The 13,522-nt window shown below is 37.2% G+C and overlaps 1 protein-coding gene across 5 annotated transcripts in view; it reads right to left on the bottom strand.

Annotated features, from left to right (window-relative positions):
* palm2akap2 (PALM2 and AKAP2 fusion) overlaps window positions 1-13,522 on the bottom strand; it is a 151,935-nt gene that overhangs the window by 23,413 nt on the left and 115,000 nt on the right. The window lies entirely within an intron of this gene.

Raw genomic sequence — 13,522 nt, 5'->3', positions numbered from 1 at the left:
AAAGTGAGGGGTGTGGTCTCCTCCTGTCCTCACACAAAGAAGTGCTCTGTCAGAGCCGACCCGGGCCGAGGGAGTCTCCAAACTCCTCTAGAGACACCTTACATGGAAAGGCGCAGGGCGTCTGGGAGAGCAACACTGTTCACCGCTGACTCAAAACATGCGGTCTGGATTCTCTTACTCACACTGGTAATTTACATTTACACATTCACACATGATTCAGAAGCTGATACAAGTGAATTTTCACCTCAGCACAGTAAAATCAAGGGAAACACTTTATAATAATTATATAGGCTAGTAACAAAGAACTGTGAACATGTCCTCCTCAATGTCTACATTGGATAGGTTATGTAAGCAATAAGGTACGAGAGGCTGTGCTGTATCGTGAATAAGTCACAGCTAAAGGGCATGGTTAATATTAGATACAGCACAAGCACTAGTTATTGCCTTATTGGCAATAACCAATTTTGCTTTTATAAAACGAGTGATTGCAATTATTTGAATAATTTACGTTGCTATGAGTGGTTGCTAAGGGTGTTGTGTAGTGATACATAAAACCGTTGGGTTATCGTGAATAAAACACAGCTATTACTCTTTTCAGGAATTTGAAAACTCATCTCTTCCGTGAGCACTTAACATAGAAAAAAAAAAAAAAATTCTTGAAATCTTCGCTTGTCTGGTTTATGCTACTCTGAGCAATGTTTGAACTTTGTATTCTGAGCACTTCTTGCCTTGTTTTTGCCTCTCCATGATGACTCGCTTGGTTTAATCCTCAAATGTAAGTCGCTTTGGATAAAAGCGTCTGCTAAAAGACTAAATGTAAATGTAAATGTCTATTGACCAATCTGAATAAAGGATTGGAACTAACCGCTTTATAAATAGTGGTTACGGCATGGCTCTATACTACCAATTATGATAATACTGATACTATCTGCTAACCCATTCACATTAACCAACCCGTCCCATAAACAGTATGAATTATTACAATGTGATTTGTGTTCATCTAATCAGGCATGTCGTACTCTTTTCAGGAATTTGTTCACAAAAGCTATGGTGTAATATTTGTATCCTATCCCATTTTTAAACACCATCTTATCAGGTCATGAAGTACAAATTGTGAAATTGGGTAGATGATTAAATGGATGTCTAGTTATTGTTTTCATTGAAACCTCTAAATAGAAGTCCCTGACAAGATTTCGCTGCGGTAAGATTATAATGTCCTTGCGACAAGTGTCTTTTTTAAATGGGACAACAATAGAATTACAGATAAGAGCAGACGAGATCCAGGCCAGATCGCTGTGAGAACTGAAATCCACTCAGTCATACAAGGCTGTTAAAGAGTCTTTGTGCTAATAATAACACCACACGCTTGCGTCTTTACTGAGATACACAAAGACCACAGTATAACCTTCATATCAACCAACACTTCACGTGATAGACTGACTGAGACTGCTTAGTAAATGAGTGTTTCTACAGCTGTTTCAATAGCGTGTCCTCAATATCCTTCAAATATCCTCCAAACACTTTGAAAAAGGTTTAAAAATGCTGTTGGTGCCCAAATGAGTAAAGTTGTGGGTTGTTGGAAACTTCTCCTTCTCTGGAGTTTGAAGGCAGTGTGTTTTAATGGAGGATGTTGACAGCAGTGGGATGGGGTGTGTCATCCTCTGCTAGAGAGATCCTTCCGCCCACAATCTGTGTGTCACTGTGCATCAGGAATAATAATAATGTTGTGCTGGGGAGGCTACTGTCAGACTGTACTTTATTATCTTACAGGATTCTGATAATGTATTATCATTATCAGCTAACTTGACTTGAGAAAGTGCTTTACATGTAGAATCCCAGAAAAAGTCACAATTATTACATAAAAAGATGAAATTATGTCATAAAAGGTTGAAATTATGAAATTAAGTCATAATGATGTCATCATATTTCTAATTTACATAAAAGTAAAATTATAAGATATTAAAATGATATTTGTCAGATGAAAAGGTGAAATTATGACATAAAAGGTCAAAATTAAAAAAAAGTCAAAGGTCCATTTTATTTTGATAGTCCACTTTAGACATTTAAATAACTATAAGTAACTTTACAACTACATGTCAATTAGCTATCATTAGAGTATTAGTAGACTGTAGTAGACTGTCAGTAGGCTGTTAGGTTAGGGTAAGATTAGTAGAATGAGTTGACTTGTAATTGCAAAGTTACTTATAGTCAGTAGAATGTCTGTTGGGGGACCAAACAAATAAACAGTTAGCAAATATTAAGACAGTCTACTAATACATGTTAGTTGACATGTAGCTGCAAAGTTACTTATAGTTAGTAGAATGTCTAAATTGGACTATCAAAATAAAGTGTTACCAAGTCGAAAAGTCTAAATTATGCGATAATAAATTATGAGATAAAACAGATAATTATGACAGTTGAAATTAGGATATACTGTCAATCTATGAAATGGACGATGACATTTATTTTAAAAAGTTGAAATTGGGACTAAATTGAACTAAATTGAAATTATGATATAAAAACAGTCAGAAGTCAAAATCATTATATACTATATCATATTTATTAGATGAAAATTATATACTAAGTAACTTTTATTAGATGCAAACTTGAAACTGACAAAAATTCGAAATTATGAGATACTAAATTATTAGACAAAACATAATTATCACAAAATTTAAAATTATTATAAACTAAGTCACTGAATTTTTTTTAAATTTATGAAATTGAAGTCGAAATTGACATACAAAGTTGAAATTGTGAAATACTAAATTGAAATTATGATATAGAACATAATTATGACATAAAAAGTTGAAATTTCTGATGTCATAATTATGTATTTTTATGTTATCATTTTGATTGACAAAATCATGATATTTTTTCTCATGTGGTGGAAATGGGCTTCCATATTATTTAGGAAGAACTAAAACTCAAAAACCCTAATTTAAATATCAGAATAAAAGTAAGAGATATATAATTAAAACAAGATACTGTAATTTGTAATCAGGATGTAATCCTGTAATCCTTTAAAGGTGCTCTAAGCGATGTCACACGTTTTTTAGGCCAAAACATTTTTGTCACATCCAGCAAACAACTCCTCACTATACACAAGCTGCCTGTCCCCTGAACACACTGTAAAAAAACAGTAGACACCCCAGGCTCCACAAACTGCAACAAAAACAAACTGAGCTAACCCGCACCACAAAACATAACAAACTGTTCCAGCCAATAACCGACAAGAAGGATTTGGGGGTAGGGTTTGGGGGGTTAGTGCGTGGATGAGGAGGAGGGAGGGTCTAGCTAGCCTCTGTTTTGTTTGACAATACTTTGAACGTCAACAAGAAGTGACGTCACCCGACATCGCTTAGAGCACCTTTAACACTGTGACAAAATAAAGCAATGTAGTGTTTTGTCACACTATAAAAGCTAATTGTTGGATACAGCTTGTTACTGGAAAAACTAGAAGATATTGAAAAATCTGTTGTCACTGTACTATTAAATGGAATGCTTTTTATTTCTTGCCAATACTGGCCATGCTTGAAAAATACCACACATAACGTAGTGCCAACTAGCAAAGATGGCCGAATGGAGGTCATGTATTCCAGGTGTGCCAAGCAGCTGTCAGATGAAAGGCAGCTCTATTCAGATATAACACACCTCCTTGAGTGAGCCTAATATAGTACTATTAAATGAATACAATCATCCCAACCTCAAACCCAAGCAATTCAAACCACACACATACTAGGAATTATTATCTATTTGTAGCTTGAAGATCAAGCAAGAAGATGTAATTTTAAATCATTCTCAAAAGGCAGTTGTAAACCATCTTAATCAAGAAAGCCTTCACAAAATTAACAACACGAAGTGAGATTAACCTCACAGGTGCCACTTTTAGAGCCCTCAGAACCATGATTCACCATTATTAAAAGTGGAAATGACAAAAGCAAAAGCCAGCTTAAAGTGACTGACAGTTTACACAGTGAGAGAGAAATACATTGTGGCTTTTGAAGGAAGAATAGAGGACTGTAGAAATGAAGCCAAATCAATCAATACGTCCACTTAACGCGTCACGGTAACTGAACTAGACCTAGAAAGCTTCAGGGTCCTATCATACACCCGGTGCAATGCAGCGCCAGACTCGACGCAAGTGTTCTTTGTTAGTTTGCTAGTTTACTTGGTTTATTGCACGTTACGCCCAAAACACACCCATTACTCATTAAGACAACCCATAGACCATGCGCCAACCATTGTTGCCGTCGTAAACTAGCAAAAGTGGATTCGGACACGCCCTATGTGCACTTGCGCGGTGTGCTTTAGACCATGTGCTTAGACCATGTGCAGTGGCTTGAAAAGGAGCAACAAGCACAGTCTTCAGAATTTTGAAGAGAGACACACCAGAACTCACAGAGAGAGAGAGAGAGAGAGAGAGAGAGAGAGAGAGAGAGAGAGAGAGAGAGAGAGAGAGAGAGAGAGAGAGAGAGAGAGAGAGAGAGAGAGAGGAAGCAGCTGAGGTTTATGAACACTTTATGCCTCGGCAAATACTGCCGAGTGTCTTCACTTCTATAATAATTAAAGTAGTGTTTGTGGAAGAACATGCTAACACAACAAAAACCTCTTTGGGAAAGGAAGATATTAAGTCAGCTTTTAGAAGAGATGGTTTGAAAAACAAAACAAAGACAACACATTTAGAGACAAGGAGGTGAGGAGGAGAATAAACGCAGGACATTGTTCTTAACACCCTGTCACCGCCCTGCCTAAAATATGACCTCTAATCTACGGGAAGACATGCAGAAGAGGCTCATCTGGATGTTGTCAGCCGGGGTAAAATGGGAAACATCAACACCCTAAACACACGAAAACAAGAATGGCCTCGTCCCAGAAGCCCAATCAAAATATTGTTTTGTGAATGCGTTGTCTATTATAAAAGGCTAAAAGTCATTGAAGAAACTAATACTTACAACTACTAGAGCTGGTTGGAACACAACTTGTTTCAACTTAACCTGGCTTAAGAGCCATTATGGCACGATCCCCAGTTAGTGAAAACTGAATTACAGTGGCTTAAAGGCTTATGTGCATTACTGAGGGGCTGTGAATACACTGACACTTACACACCTCGAGACATCATGGCATAAAGGTCAAAGGAGCATAATTGACTTACAACCAGCCTAATAATGACTGGGCAGAAATACTAATTCTAAAATCTTCTAGACTTCAACAAACTTTGTTAATCCAATCAATGGCCATGATCCCAAACAGCTACTTTGCAAGCATGAAATCTCTGACTGAATAACTGAAATCTCAAAAAAATATTTGGTAAACTTTTGTTTCAAATCAGGCTAAAATCATTTTCAGGATGGTTTGGCTATTGCACATTGGCTAATGGGTTTGAAGAATAAGGATCGTAAAAAAGAACAGCCAATGCCTTTATTTTTTATAAAGCAGCTCTAACAGGGCAGACTGATCTCATGAAATGGCGTATGTATGACACGCCAATTCGTATTTCCATTTTTGGCATAACCGCTTTTCAGCGTGTTTATCAACGCCTTTGACTTAACGTTATATTAATGTATTATGTATATATAAATATATGACCTACCCCAACCCCGTCCCTAAACCTACCCGTCACTGGGGTTAATACCATTTATGAGTGTTCTCCTACCATCCTAGGAAAAGAAATATCGCTCCACAGATGTAGATATAGATTTTGCTTCGTTTCGCTCGGACATTTAACGGCGTACACATACACGCGGAATCACTCGGACATGTAATGGCGTAGACATACACGCAAAAGATTTCGGCGTGGACATACACGCGGATAACTCAAAATGCGTATAGATAACACGCCACTTGACTTGAAAGTGGCGTGTATGTTTACGCAAAGTCATGATGTCATGTTGAACAGGGTAACACTTTATTTTGATGGTCCACTTTAGACATTCTACTACTATAAATAACTTTGCACCTACATGTAGTAATACTACTAATACTCTAGTGAGAGTTAGTTGACAGTTAGTTGAGAGTTAGTTGCAACATAGTTGCAAAGTTACTTATAGTTAGTAGAATGTCTAGCGTGGACCATCGAATTAAAGTGTAAGCGATAAGGGTATCATTATTCAGCTCAACTTCATTTATTTTTACTTCAATCCAGCTAAAAGAAACATCAATCACTACGTTTACATGCACCCTCATAATGTGATTATAATGAGATTTAGGCAATATTGTGATCAAACTTTACCTCATGCAATACTTCCATCAAATTGATTTTATTAAGCTCATAACTGCAGTAATTTTTTAATCGCAATAAGCAGGCGTGTAAACACGTTAATCTCAATATATTCCACTCTGACCAAAGTATGCATGTGCATTTTTGGGTGCTGAGTTTATGTTGACAACAATGCAAGACATGAATATAATGCTGTATCTTGACTAAGACCAGGTTCCAGACAATCAGTGAACAGATCTGTGAGCGCTGGAAGAGCTTGACCAGTAACAGACCTACTGGGTGTGAGTTCATCATTTTATGTAGTTAATGACAGTAAAAATAACCACAATTGTAAGAGAATAATCAAAATTACTTAAAATTATTGTCAAACTTTAGGTTAGGGTCCAGTTCTCACTATTAACTAACTATTAGGTATGACTACTGCTTCAATAAACTCCTAATTACTGGTTATTAATAGTTAGTTAAAGTAGTTTTTAGGTTTAGATATTGGAAAGATTGATGGATGTAGAATATGGTCATGCAGAATAAGGCATTAATATGTGCTTTATAAGTACTAACTAGAAAAAGTTCGTCGAGACAAACTTTAAGTTGGCTTGTGAAAGTTTGGACCAGAAAGTTTGAAGAAGTTTGAAGTTTACATTAGTTTAACATGTAAATTAGTTTAAAATGTAAATTAGTTTGAAGTTTAAAGTAGTTTGAAGTTTAAATTAGTTTATAGTTTAAATTAGTTTAAAGTTCAAATAAGTTTTAATTAGTTTAAAGTTAAAAGTAGTTAGAAGTTTAAATTAGTTTAAAGTTTAAAGTAGTTTGAAGTTTGAAGTAGTTTGAAGTTTAAATTAGTTTATAGTTTAAATTACTTTAAAGTTTAAATTTAGTTTAAATTTTAAAGTAGTTTGAAGTTTATATTAGTTGCTAGGGTGTTTTGGGTGGTTGCTAGGGTGTTCTGGGTGGTTTCTATGGTGTTGCTAGGGTGTTGTAAGGTATTTTGGGTGGTTGCTATGGTGTTAGGGTGTTTTAAGGTATTTTGGGTGGATGCTAGGGTGTTCTGGGTGGTTGCTATGGTGTTGCTAGGGTGTTCTAGGGTATTTTGGGTGGTTGCTATGGTCTTGCTAGGGTGATTTAAGGTATTTTGGGTGGTTGCCAGGGTGTTCTGGGTGGTAGCTAGGCAGTTGCTAGGGTGTTATGGGTGGTTTCTATGGTGTTGCTAGGGTGTTCTAGGCTTTTTTGGGTGGTTGCTATGGTGTTGCTAGGATGTTTTAAGGCATTTTGGGGGGTTGCTAGGGTGTTATGGGTGGTTGCTATGGTGTTGCTAGGGTGTTCTAGGGTATTTTGGTTGGTTGCTATGGTGTTGCTAGGGTGTTCTAGGGTATTTTAGTTGGTTACTATGGTGTTGCTAGGGTGATTTAAGGTATTTTGGGTGGTTGCTAGGGTGTTCTGGGTGGTTGCTAGGCAGTTGCTAGGGTGTTCTGGGGGTTGCTATGCAGTTGCTAGGGTGCTCTAGCGCATTTTGGGTGTTTGCTATGGTGTTGCTAGGCTGTTTTAAGGTATTTTGGGTGGTTAGTATGGTGTTGCTAGGGTGTTTTAAGGTATTTTGGGTGGTTGCTACGGTGTTCTGTGTGGTTGCTATGGTGGTGCTAGGGTGTTCTACGCTATTTAGGATGGTTGCTAGGGTGTTTTAAGGTATTTTGGGTGGTTGCTAGGGTGTTATGGGTGGTTGCTAGGCAGTTGCTAGGGTGTGCTGGGTGGTTGCTATGGTGTTACTAGGGTGTTCTAGGCTATTTTGGGTGGTTGCTATGGTGTTGCTAGGGTGTTTTAAGGTATTTTGGGTGGTTGCTAGGCAGCTGCTAGGGTGTTTTGGGTGGTTGCTATGGTGAACTATTTATGATTAAAAGTTCATAAGTGTATGAATTTATGAAAATTAATAAGTGTATGAATTCATGAGTTTATAAGTTTATGAGTTTGTGTACGAGTTTGAGTTAAGAGTTTATAAGTTTAAATGAGTAAGTTCAGAGTTTATTCATTCATGAGTTTGAGTTCATAAGTGTATGAATTCATGAGTACTAATAATCAGCCAATATACTATTTGTATGCATGCTAATAAGCAACTACTTCATAGTGAGAATTGGACACTAAACTAAAGTGTTATCAAAATGACTTGTTAAATGTTTACTCGAGTCATGATCATCATACTGCAATTGAGTCCTTACTCTGATTATTGGAAACAATCCCATTACTGTTGTACATGCAAACGTAGTCAAAGTTGCAAAGTTCGTCAATTAAGAATATTTCTATATAGCTGTAAAGCAGCTCTACAGAAGACAATAGTGTCATTATCCAGCTCAATTCGCTTCAGTGTTGATTCAATTCAGTTCAATAACAGTGTCAATGATGCAGAGTGTTACCAAATATTACTTTTCATACACAACTCAATAAAGCTCGTCTTAGAGAGAACCTCTAACATGGTTTTTCCAGCGAGGCCATCAAACTCTTGGTTAACCTGCTTTCCAAGTCCAGTGGGAGAAGAGGAATAGAGCACATCTTCTACTCTAAATTTAGCACCCAGGTTGCAGGCAGTGCTGTACTGTACTTTTTTGTGGTAAACCCTGCTTTGTGTTACGCAGAGGTTCTCCAGAAAAAGAAACAGCTAGGCTTCACTTTCAACTTAATTATATGTCTGAATGTTTTTATGATGCCAACTAAAATAGACAAGAGTGACACTCAATGAACATCGTGTCATGAGTTAACCAGCAAGAATACATCAAAAAATTGTGGTAACACTTTATTTTGATGGTCCACTTAAGACATTCTACTAACTATAAGTAACTTCGCAACTACATGTCAACAAACTGTAATGAACTTGCAACTACAACTCACATATAGTTCACATATACTTTCAAAGTTACTTAAAGTCAGAAGTTTGTCTGTTGGGGGAGCATTAAAATAAAGTGTTAGCAGATATTAAGTTAAGTTTAAATAACTATTAGCATAAAGTCTACTAATGCTTTAATGAGAGTTAGTTGACATGGGTTAACAGGTTAACGTCAGACTAGTAGAATGTCTAAGGTGTGGTACGGAAATAAAGTGTTACCAAAAATTGTTATTGGCATTGCTGTTCAGTTGGCAAAAAGATACTAGACAGAAATGACAACGTTTAGTAATGACAAATAGTGTTTCTTGCTCCTGAGAAACTGCAATTTACATTATTTTTGTCTTTACATCCTACATATTTGATGTAAAATCGTTTGAAAGTTTTCTCATCACTACACAGTTGCAATCCTCTCAACAACAACCCACAGCTGACTCTCGCACCTCAAAATAATCTTCAAAGAGCACAAAATCATGGAAGGACAGCTCAAAATCCACGTTAAGCTCTAAAATAATAATGTCTTACCTTTTGGCTCTTTTCCAAAGTGAGGCAGAGAACCTGCCAAGGTGCCGTGTATTTCAACATGGTCAACGATGCCTTGATTCACTAGACCACACAGTAAAACAGAAACCACTGGTCCAACATTCCTTCATTAGAAGCTTACTCCCCCTTAATTACGGCCCGAGACCTCCTCAAAGTTAATTTGGGAATAAAATAAATAAAAACAAAAGTCACAGCACAGGGAGTAACATTCCTCAATACTGCAGACTTCAGCAGCGCACATCCCAGCAAAGTCATCTCATTCCTGAGGGCTTTTGATCTGAAAATGAGCTTAGCATCAGAACCAATTATATGGGTCTCCTGCCTGATAGGTTCAGTTTCTTCTATCCACTCGATAACTCCCTCAAGAAATTATGACGACACAGAATAAAAGTACATTATGCGAGTAAAAGTTCAGCAATGTTTGATCAGAACTGCAGAAATCCCTAGAATCATTGACCTCATTCTTGACGCAGTTGATCCCTAAAGCACTGCCTACCTGAACATAGCTTAAATTAAGTAAGTACAATTTATTTATATAGCACCTTTCACAGACAAGAAGTCACAAAGTGCTTTACAAACTGTTAATAAAAAAGGATCAAAACATGCATACAATAAATACACCATAACACAACACGTAAAACAAACTTTACAAACATGAAACGACAAGTAACCACTGCTGTCAAATAAAAGCAAGTCCAAAAAGATGCGTCTTCAGGAGTTTTTTAAAAGAATTAACAGAACCCACAGTTCTCAGTGCTAATGGAAGCGAGTTCCAAAGCTTCGGTGCCACAGTACAAAAAGCACGATCCCCTTTAGTCTTAAGACTTGTTCTAGGGACAAGCAAGAGGTCCAGACCAGAAGAACGTAAGAGCCGACCCGGTGAATGTTTATGTAAAATATCCTGAATATAGAGAGGTGCCTGACCGTGCAAGGCTCTATAAGTGATAACTAAAATTTTAAACTGTACTCTAAATTCAACTGGGAGCCAATGAAGGTCCTTGATAACTGGTCTTATATGAGACCACTTACCGGTACCCGTCAAAAGCCTTGCAGCTGCATTTTGTACAACTTGTAGTCGCTCCAAAGATGACTTATGAAGGCATGGACAAGCATCTCCATCTCTTTTCTTGAGACCACCGATCTAATCTGAGCAATGTTCCTAAGATGGAAAAAACATGAGCGAACTACAGACTTTATATGACTGTTAAAACATATGGCTCTATCCAGAAAGACACCAAGATTTCTTATCTCATTGCAATCTGAAGTGGCTGAAACCCCCAAAGCCTGCTTAATCTTAGGTATAATATTGTCAGGAGCAAAGATCATCATTTCAACATTATGTTAAGTCAACATTAAACCTGTATTTATCACATTTACTTTATAATGCATGTTCCTGGCCGTACTGTATAAAATTAATCAGTTTTTATTGATTAATTATTCCAACTAAAGAAGTTGATCATCATAATCACATAATGTAACAATGTATCGATATGTAATGTCCACTTTTAACAATGGAATCAACAGAACGCAACAGTCGGGTTCTGGAAGAAAAAATCAGGGAATCATGACAAGCTAATCACACCAAAACGCTTTAGCTCCGCCCACTTCCATGAAGCCAATGACATAAATAACGCCGTTTGCCTACACCCTCAAACTACTTAAAGTCCCCCTGTGGTGAAAATCAAGTTTTTTCATGTTGTTTATATGTCCGTGTGGAGTTTTCAATATGCTTTGAGACAAACCAAGTGCAAATTCATAAGTCAACAGCCTTGCTGAGTTTGTTTTTTCCCCCTTAAAACTGCAGTGAACCAAAGACAGTCTCAAAAACACGGTTTGAAATCGCTGGTGTTTCTGACATCACAAACTACCTTGTAAACCAATCAGGTGAACGTGTGATCGTCAACGAGTGGATCTCTGAGCTGCTGTGAGTGAGAGGTGGGGCTAATTTGCATATTAATAGAACCGCGTATACCAAATGAGGGAAGGGTTTAGAGTTACATTCAAGCTATTTTAAGGCATGAAGAAATTTATTTTCATGGAAAAAACTTTTAAATATGTAGTTTTGGTGATCAAAGATTAGTTTTAAGGGATAAAATTATTGACTACAGGGGGACTTTGAATATGTGTGTATATGCATATTTTGCAATAAATGTAAAATATTTTGTTTCTAAATGTATAATAATCACCATCTTTAAATCAATACTTTTATATTTAGGGCCCGAGCACCGATGGTGAGAGGACCCTATTGGAATTTCTCCGTTTATTATTATTCTCAATTGTTTTTAAGTTTATGATGTCATTTACAATGCTTTAAATGATTGTAATTCTTTCCCAGATCTAAGCCGATATGTAGCCTACACAGTCTTGCACCATTGTCTGATTTTAAAATACTTGCCTTTAATGATTTAAAAAAAAAATCTTTATGGGAACAAAGAATCGTAAAAAAAAAAAAAACGTGGCCACATATGCACTTTATCCCCAATGGATAAACTCAAGCTCTGCCCAAAATATTATTGTCATTTGGAAATCAAATGGGTTGTGAACAGTGTTTCACATTGACTTCTTGTGGCAGCAGAAGAATAGCTCCATTCAACACAACCAATTTGAACAGCTACTAATTTGAAGCAATAACCAAGCCACCAGAAATGAATAGACCAAAACATCTAATAATTTCTCTATTGCAGTTTAGAATATTACACCCTGAAGTACATAAAAAGCAGATTTTGGGTTCCTGCCAACATGTTGGTCATGTTGAAAAACAAAGTTCTGTCATGAAAGGTCCTTAACCCAACCTGCTTACAATCACATTATTCTCTGTAGAGCACGAGCTCACTGCTCAACCTTCAAATACTTGGTCAGAATTTGCTATAGCAGTGCAGCGCTTTCAGAAACCCTCCACCTTCCCCAGCTCCACCTGTCTGCATCTGCTATGGGTAATTGATGCATGTTATATTGTACAGCAACAGCATGTCTTACTTGCTGTATTGGCTTACGTGTATGTATTGGCAGTAGCAGATATCACCATTTCAAGGTGGTTTCTTAACAAAAGAGCTCATTAACACATCCTTGTAATGATGCACTGTTCAAGACCAGGACTCTCATTCCTCTGGCATACTCGGCTGGTTCTATATGTAGTGCACCAGTCTGCTCGTCCTTGCCAAATGCGACCCAGATTCACACAGCGAAGCTGACACAGTTTCTGTCTTTTTCCAGGAATCTAAATGCAAAAAATCCTTTTACTTTCATCTAATTTTGGGCATCTCTCTCTGAAGCTATAGCTAGCTATCAACAGGGATCATTTCCCTTTAACAATCTACATTTTAAATACAGTAAACACAGAATGGAAGACCATGTGATAGTGTTTTTCGATCAGAAGAAATTCCCTGCCATTCACACTCTTGGCAGGTAACATGAATATGGTGCAGTGTACAGTTCAGAGCAGTCTAAATACCTCAAGCAATCCTGAAACCAGCTGTCTTTTAACTGCTATAAACGGATGACAAACTTCAACGGGAGGAAGCAGCTGATTTGTTTGTGCCTTCAGCACAATGTGAGAGGTCAAGCCAGACAGGAAAAACCCAAAACCATTCCAAGGACAAACCCCGAACAACTCAATCAAGGGCCAAAGGAAAAAGCGCCATATTCCCGCCATTACATTTACACTTCCAAATGCTTTGGCTTAGAGATAGCCTTGGAGTTAATGTGAGCTCTTTGGCTTCTTTTAAAGAAGAGGATTTGGATAATGTTGTTCTATACCCAGATGTTCGCTGCCAGGTCATTTTTGCTTTCCTTCATTAATATTTCTCTAAATGCTTATGTTGCTGAGTGAGCACAACGTCACAACATGAGCTCATAGCAAAAACTCATATACTTTTAAAACATATACCACAATA

This window comes from Siphateles boraxobius, unplaced genomic scaffold (genome assembly GCF_051911475.1).
Source record: "Siphateles boraxobius isolate OS27281-9 unplaced genomic scaffold, OSU_SipBor_1 25, whole genome shotgun sequence".
NCBI classification, from domain to species: domain Eukaryota; kingdom Metazoa; phylum Chordata; class Actinopteri; order Cypriniformes; family Leuciscidae; genus Siphateles; species Siphateles boraxobius.
This window is presented reverse-complemented; position numbering and strand designations above follow the sequence as displayed.